Source organism: Pteropus medius, unplaced genomic scaffold (genome assembly GCF_902729225.1).
Source record: "Pteropus medius unplaced genomic scaffold, Ma_sr-lr_union100, whole genome shotgun sequence".
Classification (NCBI taxonomy): domain Eukaryota; kingdom Metazoa; phylum Chordata; class Mammalia; order Chiroptera; family Pteropodidae; genus Pteropus; species Pteropus medius.
This window is the reverse complement of record NW_024346062.1, coordinates 8,658,183-8,670,263: the sequence shown is the minus strand read 5'-3', so window position 1 is coordinate 8,670,263 and position 12,081 is coordinate 8,658,183.

Sequence of the window (12,081 nt, the reverse complement as noted above, 5' to 3'; positions counted from 1 at the left end):
AATGCAAGGGATATTCTTTTGAAGTGAATATTGTGCTAAGTGTTAAGCCAAAACCAAAATTATATGAATGGAAAGAAAGTAAAGGCTTTGAGTCCCCAGTGGATTTTTTAAATTCCTGTGGAAAGTTTGATGGGCTGTCTTTCTTCTTATAAATAAACTATTGTGGTTTTAAGACATGTGTTGCGTCTTGGTTTATTTAATTCTGAATAGCAGAAAGAAAGAGTCACTTGGTGGGTAATACACAATATGTTGGCATTCAAAGTAAATACAACAGATCATGTTTAAATTAAAAAGGGTCTGCCTCAGAATAAAAGCCAAAAGGCAATAGAAAAAAAGGCATTGTGGTTGTGAAGAAAATCCTAGCTCTGTAAAAATAATTTAAACTAAATTATGGCAAAAGTAATTCCTCATTGAACAGATGAACTCAACCTAGTTGCTTTGATTTCAATATTATTAAACATTTTCTCTGTTATTCTAGAAAGCAGAATGTATAGTCCAGTTTTAAAAATCATTAGAAGAGAATCAGTTATTGGATGTGTATTACCTAGAATCTCACCTAATTCATAAATTCCAGAAGTTTCTTCATAATTTCACTGACTTATACCCAGACAACCTGTAATAAAATTGGCTAAGAAATAGGCATAATATTTGATTTTTTAAATATTTATAAAACACATTTTGATTTTTACAGTTACAGAGCCTTTGGCTGTATTTTAATTCTAAATGAATCTTTATGTTACTGGTCCTTGGAAATACAGATATTTGAGAAAATTTTTTCGATGTTCTTAGTTTGACCTAACCTGATCATTCTGTTATATATAATTTATATATGCATAATTTATAAAATATATATAATTTATAAAATATAAATATATAAAATATAAAAATATATTAAATTCATCTTCGTCAGATTGGAAATGTTTAAAACCACAAAAAGAAATCTATGGAAAGAAACAAGAGAGGATAACAAATCCTAGAAAAAAAAAATATTTAACAGATCTCAAGAAAATTATATTTCTAAATTCGTACCAATTTCAAAAGCTTAATAGAATCAGTGCTTTATCCAATGTAGAATCCAGACATCTCCACTGAATTATAACTAAGTGTTCCTCATCTACATATATATATATTTTTTTCCTTTATGGGGTCATGGCCCTCTATTCACTATTTATAATATTTTGGGTGGGCGGAAAATTACAAGGATAAACATGAGAGAAAAACTATACCCACACACAGAAACAAAACTTGGCCACCATCCAATAGTTTTGATTTAAGTTTCCTTGGATAAAAAGGTAAAATGTTTACATTTATAACTAACTTACAGCAACTATCCTGAACAATCATATTCTGCTTTTTTCTGCCCCTCTCTTCCATTTTATGAGATTTATACATAAAAAGCAATTTACTCTCATATAAGAAACCATCCTGTTTTATCGTTGTAAGAGTTTGAAGTCACAGTCTTTCAATATTTTCTAGTGTTGGAAATTCAACATATTCGTGCCTGCAATATATTAACCTACCTTTTCATGACATTTTCACACTTTCACTCCAGAAATTTCCCAAAAGTGTGCTTCGGAAAACCACCTGAATCAGAATCAATGTGGCACATCCTGAAAATACAGATTGTGGGGCTCCAGCCCAACCCCGAAGAGTCAGAACTTGGGCAAATGGGATCGGGACATCTAAATGTTTTATAAGTTCCTCACCTGATTCCTCTGGGTATTCCATTTTGAAAATCACTTGTATCAGGTATTCATGGACCATCAAGAATGAGCAAATAAAGGGAACCAAAATAATTTTGTGGATATGTATAACAGAACAAGAAAAAGAGTATATAAAAGTTTTTCAACATAGTGAGAGGGCATAAATCAGGGCAAACAGTTGCAGGACTCAAATTCAGATAAGAGAGAGATTAGATAGATAGATAGATAGATGATAGATATTCCTGATACACCAAGGGCAGTAGATATCTAAGGAAAAAACATATTTTCATAAACTGGTATTCATTCCCTCTTTCAATGACTTGCTAATAAAGTATGAACATTATCTTCATTTTCATTACACAATCATGGTATCTTGCAGCTGTTGCGGGATCTTGTCATAAAAACTGTTAATTTTTCTAAGACAAACTTCCCTGTGTTATGCCTAATGATTTGGGCACTGAATTCTAAACTCTAGTTTTTAATATAGAGGTTTACTGAGTGCCTCATGGTCAGGTGATAGTTTAAAAATATTACTCACTTTACTGAAATAAGAACTCATCCCTATATTTTCCTGACCTAAAAACCCAATAGTTAAACATTTCTCAAATGAGCTTATAATGAGGTCGAGTAATGAAGAGTCATCATATAACTATGCTTAAGAGTCATATAGAATGTTACTATTAAAATTATAGCTGTATCTTTGGACATATTTAGCAAACAATTTAATAATTTCATTCAAAATATCATTATATTTGAAAATAATTTTTCAAGCTATATTTAAAAATAATTTTTCAGTAAGCAATACAGATTTAAATTGACTTGCCACCAAACATGTGTTCAAAAAATATTTTCAGATGAACTAATGAGCTAACGAATGGCTAGGAAACCCATATACCAGTTTATGCAAATTTAACACTTATCATTTAAGGGACATGAAAGGTTGTTAGGAATTTCAGCGGTTTAACTTTGAAAAGGAAATACCCTAATAATCTCTTTTAAATTTTATGTATCAAGGAAACTATGTAAGTCTTATGAGAATTTGCCACTACTTATCCATGTGTCAAGATTATCAACATTCTCAATATAAAATAAAGTAAAATATAAAACAGGTTGGCTGGAGAAGTGATGAGATCTTGAAGACATAGGTTCTACCAGCACACAGCCTGGGTTGGAATCCTGAGCCCCACTTCATTATGTGATGTAAAGAAATGGACTTGCTTGTCTAAGGCCCATTGCCTTTTCTGTAAAATAAAAACGATGGTGTTAACAGTAATAGCCTCTTAAGAGTGTGGAAATCTAGACATAATTCACCCCTTCTGCATAGCACATATCCCCAATAACTGTTTGTTACAGTTGCAGTATGTATTCAATTTTTATTTTCATCATAGCAAGCTTTCTTTTCTCATTTTTTGCCTTCAAAATAAATAATTTAATTTAAAATTATAAATTATAGTTATTATAGTAATATACTGCTTTAACCAATATATATATATGTTATACATTTGTCTGTGAGTGCATTCGCATGTGTGTTTGGGTGTGTGTGAATGGCTGTCTGGCTGGCTGGATAATGGATGGATAGATATGTAAATAGATAATAGATGATGATAGATGATTGATAGATGATAGATGATAGAAAGATGATAGATAGATGATAGATAGATAGATAGATAGATAGATAGATAGATAGATAGATAGATAATAGATATGTGATAGATAGGTGCCACAATATTAGGTTGTCTTTGAATAAAAAGGCCTAGCTGTTAAATTTGAAAGCCAACATAACATTATTTACCATAATTTAGAATTTTTAAAAAGAGAATTCAAAATGTGCCTAGCCATTTATATATATTAACTAAATATTAACTAATATGGCTTATATAATTCTTTAAATTATGCATTATTATTTTTATTCCCACTTTACAGATGAGGAATGTGAGCTTCAAAGAACTTGTCCACAACCACAGAGCCAGAGAAGGGCAGAGCCAAAGTTAAAAATATTTTGACTCCACCACCTGGGGTTTTTATATTATACTACACTGCTTTACATCGGTGTGGAATTTTTAGCAGCTTAGACATTTAAACGAACTAGATTTTAGAGCACTACCTTTAGATGCAGATAAGGGGTGAACCAAAGTAATAAAGGGTGTGAAGAAAAACCAGTGGAGAGGAGAAGGACTAAACTGATGAAAGGCTTGGATCTGCATTTTCTGGCCAAACTGACTCTCTCCTCTCGATTGCATTCTAAGATGATTTAGCCATGGTGTCCATTTCCTTAAATGACTACCGTCTGCAGCTTCTTAAATCCATGCAGTAGCCATCCTGGAGAAGAATGCCTGAAATGAAACAGCTGCAAGGGTTCATATGCCCTTGTCAATCTCATTTGTCATTTTCCATCAAAGCCATCTTGGTCTGACAGGCAGTCCTGTGGTATTCTTAGTTCAGGCCTACTTAGTTGGCTGAATCGCTGTGACCTTTCTTTTTAAGGCAATCTATTCAAACAAATTCTCTTGCCCTATACCTCCCATTCACGCGGTTGTTTTACAACCAGTATTTCAGATAACTCCTTATGAGAGAGGTTTTCTGAATTTTCTCTTATTTTAAAAAATGAACTATAAAAATATCTCACCAATAGTAGTTCTCGATGGTAAGTCACCTTCAAGGATCATCTAGAAAGAAGTTTGAATTACTATGGTTGATGCCAGCTGCAAGAATTAGAATTATGTTGTGTTACTTATGAATATATAGTCGGTTCTAGCATAGAAAGTTTAGAAACTCCCTTGACTTGGTTAAGTGTATTTCTACCATTTCTGATTTAGTTTTTTTTACTGCCTACCACAGGAAGCTAAAATTGCAGCAATTTCCAGGGTCAGATGGGGAGAGAAGTCCTGGATGAAATTTAGACAGAACCACATACTTCCCTTCCCCAAACCCCCCAAGATGTGGCCCCTGGAAAAGGCCTTTCATAAAGAGGATCTATCAGTTAAACGTCTCCTTTGTGGGCAGATCTGGCTCCAGCGAAGTCTAAAGGTGTATAAAGAGAGTGGAAGTTTTTACAGCAATTGCCCAAAATTGTGTTTTAATTTCCATACACGCATTTGGAATCTTGTGTTATTTTTAGTTTTTGCCATCACTGTTCAAACAAAGCAGCAGGTTAAAACTTTTTTTCTCAAATCATATGAAAACCTCATATAACAAAAGTCCAGTGCTATTTTAAGCCAAGTAAATACAGACAAGTAGACCTTAGACCTCCTCTTGTCTTTTGGCTCTGCTTCAGTTTGAACTTTCTGGGGGAAAAAATGAAAATTATAATTCTTAAAATGAGACTAAATTTAGGAAACCTAACAAGCAATATTCCTGCATACAATTGCTTTAAAGTCTGGGAAGAATAATCGGTAAAACATGACATTAGGTACCATGTCCTTTTGAATTGTTTTTATTTTTAGGACAGTGCATGTGGGTGTATATTCTGACAGCATGTTTTGAAATAATAGCCATGGAGACTAATTCAGTTCTTTATTCACGTAATCAGCAAACATTTATTAAATGTGCACTATGTGTAAAGCCTTAGGCTGAGTTGGGAGGAAAACAATGTCTTCGTCCAGACCTGGCCCTCAATGAGTCACAGTCTAGAAGGGAGATCAAACTATAAACAAATCATTACAACACAATGTGAAAAGTGTTGACATGCGTATGCATAAAGTGCCATGAGAACACTGAAGAATGAGCAATCAGCCACGCAGGAAGTAAAAGAAAAGTAATTAAAAAACACTTTACCAAAGAGACGGTGTTTTAGCCGAGTTGTTTGATCAAAATGGGTCAGAGTATTCCAGAAGATACATAGGAAAAGGCCCAAAGAAAATAAGTACATTCAGACAACCAGAGCAATTTATGCTAGATTTCATGATGGATTTTAAAAGTAGAAGACGGTCAGTTTTCTGATAACTTCTGAAAAATTCGAGCATTACTCTGGAAGCAGTGGGAAGATTTAGAAAATCTTTAAATTATTAAGTAAATTAGAATTAAAGAGACCCATTAACAAGCTATGGCAGCAATATAGGCAAGAAGGACCCAAATTAAGCCAGTACGGATGGAAAGAAGGGGACAAAAACAGAAACTAGAAGAAAAAAACAGAAGGCTTTGGCACCCGATGAGTTGAGAAGATGGAGGGAGAAAATGGATTTGGAGTTAATTTCAATAACCTCATAGGAGACTTTTAGCTGAGTGATGGATACCCAGCTCAAAACAGCCAAAATCTTGAGTCTCATACAAGTAAAGTATGCAGAGGTTAGAATAGCCACAGAAAGTTTCTTCATGGTAGATCTTCTCTGCAACTTCCTTGAACTGCTCACTTCCACCTGTTGGGCTTTTCATTAGGCTGGCTCTCCCGATGGCCAGGAGATGGCTGCCAACCCCATCGAGGCCACATTTCATATGGTTAACCTACAGAAGAAATAGGTGATGTCTTCTACGACCTGAGCTTTATTAGAATTGGACTAGCTTAGGTCTTTTGCCCACCCTGAAATAATATTTGTGGCAGTGAGAATGTCGTCTACTAACTGGCTTAGGCCAAGGTTTCCAGAAGCAATCACTATGTCAAGAAAGACAGAATTATTCTCATTTAGACTTATCTGGTTCCACCTATGGGGCTGGAAATCAGATCAGTTCCATTGAAAATACATGTCTGCTACACAATTGAATCAAAAATAAAATATGTGTGGGGGAGACACTGCAATGCCCACTAACATGCTGAACAAAATCATACTTTATATGTATTATTGTGTAAGGAAGTGGTCAAGACTGATTTCTACAAGCAATTTCCAGGCAGAAGAATGAACTGCTTTATTTCCTTGCAGTTCCTGAAGAATAACACTATTCAGTAACTGGCAGGCTCCTACATGAGAGGGGGGAAAGACAGATATTTAGATTTCTAACATCTTTCTTTAAAATAAACCTGGACTGTCATCTAGAGAATTCTGTAATTTGGATACAGTCTGTATTCTTCTTATTTTTCCTAAGAATCAATTAACAATTTACATTTTTAAGAATGTTCTAATATATGTTCCTAATACAGTGACCAGGAAGATAGGTCTTCTATTTTACGAGTATATTTTTGTACATTTATAATTAACTTGCACATTTCTTTTGGAATTATATGTATCCAGGGTATATACTAAGAAATTTGCCATTACAAAAATGCACAATATGTTTAAAATTCTTGCTTAAAACTGATTGCAAGAAAAAAAATTGTAACTGTATATGAGGATGTAGCTAATTAGACTAGTAGTGATCATTTCACAATGTATATGTGTTGTCATTATGTTGTACACCTGAAACTAATGTTATATGTCAATTATACCTTGATTTAAAAAAAAAAAAAAAGAAAAAATGATATGTGTGGATTTGCTATTATTTAGTACAAGCAAAAATACAAAGATTAGCTACTGTGTTCATTTTTAAAGGTGCTTCCATGCCAATTTATCAACAAGGTATCATTGAATGAAAATCATTGGTAAATAAGACTGGAATCTGTTTGTTCATTTGGTACTTTGTAAACTAGTGTTTAGAGGATTCAACAGGGAAATATATATGGGGTTAGCCATATGGGTCAAATCTCAGTTATGTCATTTACTAACCACATGACCTTAAGTATATCAAGTATACTACGTATATCTTTAGATATCAGTATCACCGTCTATAAAATGGATTCAATAATATGCAGCTCATGAGACAATTATAAACATTAGAGATTATAATAAACATAGTGGGCCTGGTCTATAAAGTATCTGAGCTTCATTTACTGATTGACAAACTATACAACTAACCCAAGTAAAACTGAAGTACAATATACAAAGTAGAAGTTCAGTAAACACCACTGTGTGTTTTATAACATAAAAATAGTAAGATTTCTAAGAACATCTTCTATGGCTTATTAAAGGAATTGGAAATATTTTACAGCTGGATAAATTATTACTCTATTTAAGATGCCTAATTGTGGGGAAAGAACACATTCAGAAAAATTTATTGGGTACCTAATATGTATTAGGTACCGAACTATGTCCTGGGACACAATAATAAACAAGATGAAATCCTTTACCTCATGGAGCTTACAATCTTGATATAACTAACAAACAACTAAAGAAATAAATAACTATGTGTCTTCAGAGAGTGTTGAGTACAATGAAGAGTGATAAGACAGGGCATGGAGAGTGACCTGGCAGGAAGAGCTCACAGGCAGCGCTTTAGATGGAATGGTTACCGAAAGCTCCTTGACGACTCTATATTAATGTTTACAATAGTTTCATAGGTCAGACTTCCTCTCCTTTTAACATCTAATGAACAGAAATAATAGCTATCTTCTTCATCATTGTTTTGAATAAAGTCTTAAGAAAGTTCTAGTTTGATTTTCAGAATCAAGTTAATCTTCCTGTTGCTTATTATAAAGAAACTATGAATTGGTTTGAAATGAAATACATTGCCTTGGAAATTGGAAACATATGTAAACTTTTCAGAATATTAAAAGTTTTCAACCAAAGGAAGTAGTAAAAGTCTTGCTTAAATAAATTTTAATATTTCCTTTACTATCTGAGAGAGACTACACATTTTGGATCATGTAAAGGATGGAATGTAGTTTTAAAATGTGATTTATTTCACTTTAGAATTTAATAGCACCTGCTTTATTTTCATTGGAATCCTTTCAAGCACCTTCTCAAGTAAGCATTACATTTTCCTAAAGAGAATTGAATGTAACTATGAAAATGAAAGACTACTTTGCTATATATTGTGTATTGTTTGTATTGAATGTGTATTGATTATAAAAATCATCAAAAATATTACCAATATTTAATGACTGTATTGAGGCATAATCAGCTGGATCAATTATAGTAGTAACTAAAGATAGGTGCAGATTGATGTTTGTCATCTTGCCATAATAAAACTGACTAAATTGTCTCTATTTAAAAGTCCCTTCAAACATTTTTTAAAGAAGTTTATTTTAAAATATTGATTTTCATCAATATAAGGGCAATCCATACTTATTTATATGCATAAATACATCCACATAAATGTGTGTGTAGTTGTCTACACTGTACCAAAAACTATACAGATTTAGGTCAAGACATCAGAAATTAGTAACAGACACAGAAATGTTCATTTTCTAGGCTTCTTGATCATCACTGGTCTCATCTACCATGTTAAACTTATCTGCTCTGCTTGACTTAAAGAAAACTACAGAGATTTTGTTTGACTTAAACAAAACTACAGAGATTTCAATCCCTGGTTCATTTTCAGAACACCCCTAGATGATACTATTGTCTAAACATCAACTTGTAAAGATAAAACAGCAGCTGCAACAGCTGCAGAGAGTATTTGATCAAAGGGCTGCTGTGGCATCTTAATCTCACCTTTCTTCTTGATGTACCCCTTTTCTTGGTTTCCATGACACCTTGTGTGTGTTTTTATGATTTTCTTACCAATTCCCTGGATGCTTTTGTTCTGTCTAATTATCTCCTTTCCTCATTGCAGAACTTAAATATCATTGTTCCACAGAGTCCTGTACAACACATTTTTCTCCTCATTAATACCTATCTACCAATGATTACATTTTAAGATCTGTTACAGGCAAGAGAATATAGATACAATGGAGAGAATGGGAAGTCAATTTCAGGGCAAATTGTGCTCTAGGTGAGCTTGTAATATGGTTCAGCCAAATAGATAATCAAGTTCGTCCATGGTTCTTATTATATCAGATCTAAATTTATTTGTCCATCTGAGTACTATAAAGAGACCATACCTGAAGACTGTACTTCACCACATTGTTATGATATATGCAATAAAATCTAATCATGCATTTCTCCATTATTCCACAGATTCATTTATGTATGACCCCTGTGATATCTAGAGCATTTTCTACTCCATCATAAAACACATAGGTGAAAAGGAGCATTTTAGGAGAAAAAGCTTGAAATTTTGGATGTAGACACACTTGGTCTTCATACATACCCTAATTCGTTACTAAACAAGTGAATGAGTTTGACTGCATTTTTTTATATATATATCTTTGAGGAATAATAGGTATTTAAGTTGCCTATTTCAATTTCTAAAAAAGTTGCTTTTTTTTTAGGTTGCATTTTCACTGAGGATTTAAAGTACTTGTACATAAGGATACTTCATGGCACAAACACAATTTTAGTCACACACACACACACTGAACATAAGGAATTATAATAATTATATGTTTCTTTTTTTAATTAAAATATAAATGTTCATGCCTGAATTGGTAATTTTCTAATTCTATTTATGTAGAAACCAAATCCCTATGTACCAAATAAAGCAAAATATTTAAGGTCTTTAAATTAGAAAAAAATATACCGTAATTTTTCATTATGAACTCATGATTTAAATGTAGATGTTATTTATCTTTAGTAACATTTTTATTTTATAATTTTCAAATAGAAACAACCAAGAATGACTGTTAAATAATTCTTTTTAGTTGATAACATCTGAGGAAAGATGTTAAGGAATGAGGAAAGATTCTCATTGCTACACAAAAATACACAGTTCTCTCATTAATATTCAGGAATCCTTATAGTTATACTACCATATACTAGAAAGAAACCAGAAAGCCTCTGAATATTATAATTCATAACAATTTTGAACATACAATAATGTTAGGTGATTATACATATTCTATTTTCGCTCTCTTAATTTTCAGATAAAATAAGATACACACATATACAAATATATGCATGTGTGTGTATATATATATATGTATATGTATATAAAAATATCACAACTTACGACACGAGTATTTAATAAATTATGGGTTCTATTTTACCCAACTAGAGTTTATAATACTTTATTCTTATTTCCAAATAATATACAGCCAAATGGGCACTTGGAATGTTATCAATTTTTTAAGATGATTTTTTCTCCACATTTTAGGTCAGAGATTGAAGGTGAAAATATCATTTTTCAGAACTCGTATTTTTAGTAACTTTTTTTCCTCCATCTACTCTAGATTAGAAAACAGAATCTAGATTATTATTAGATTGCTAGTTGCCTTTGCCATTACAGTTTTTTTTAGTATATGTGCTGCCAAAGAGAGCATGTTACATTTTTTTCAAGACTTGACATGACATACTTGTAAACAATATGTGTATATCAGTTGATAATAATGAAATCATAATTTATGGCTTCAGATACACCTTTGGAAGTGTTTCACTAAACATAGGATCAATATCAAGATTCTGTCATATGATTATAGAAGATTAGGTTTTCTCAACCTTGGTACTAATGACACCTTGAACCATATAAATTTTTGTATTGGGGGGATATCTTGTGTATTATTGGATATTTAGCAGCATACTTGGCATTTCCCAGTAAATTCCAGTAGCATACACACCATCCCACCTAGTAATGTCAATTAAAAATGTCTCCAGACATTACCAAATGTCTCCTGAGGGCAAAGTCACCTCAGGTAGAGAATCACTGTACTATATACCTTAAGTAAAATTGTAAAAAGTCTGATGCCTAAACCAGTTTTACTGAGGCAAAATTTGTATGTATTATTGGGGGTGGGGGGGGGGCGAAGGAATCTTAAAACCATACAAACAACTTGGAAATGTAGCATTTAAAAAAAATTCTTTCTTTCCTCCTCAATCCAGACAAAAAGCCACACTAGAAGTTAAAGCAAAACATCCTGATTAGATTAGCACCAACTTCATTGGTGGCCAGCAATTGCCTCTCTAACAGGGTGTGGCAAGAAAAGAAACTTACTTGTTCTCTTCAGGAGCTGACTGCCTGCAACAGCCTTTATTTGTGCAGTAGACTGAAGCAACCCATCCTTCATTGGAACCGTGATTGATGCAAGTTTACTGTTTTCCTTTGTGCAACCCTAAAGTTATTGTTCATTTCCTCAGCACAGTGTCTGTCTACCCAGCGTAAGTAATGCAAGGTCCAAACTTGGGTTTGGCAACCTCTAGCCTCCAAGCTAAATCCCATAGGGATAGTACTGGTGAATTCCAGGCCTGGCTTAAAGTTTAAAAATTCCCTTGGCCAAATAGCATAACATGCGTGGTTTAACCAGATGTTGGGAGTTAGTCCCAGAGACCTGATCCTTCTCTAGACTGGAGGGAAAACACAACCACAAATCTCCTGCCCTTCCTGATGTCCTGGAAGGTCCTGCCCTCAACACACTGGCACTCTATCAAGAATTCTGTACTGGGGATCCTTACAAGTTGTGACTGTATAAGGACAATGACTTTTGTCTTTGTCAGGTGCCCTAGAAGCATATGGCGACTTGACTTTTGTCCCAAGTGGATACTACATAGTGTCCTACTAGAACATGCCATCTATACTTTTTGTGTCTTCTCATATACTA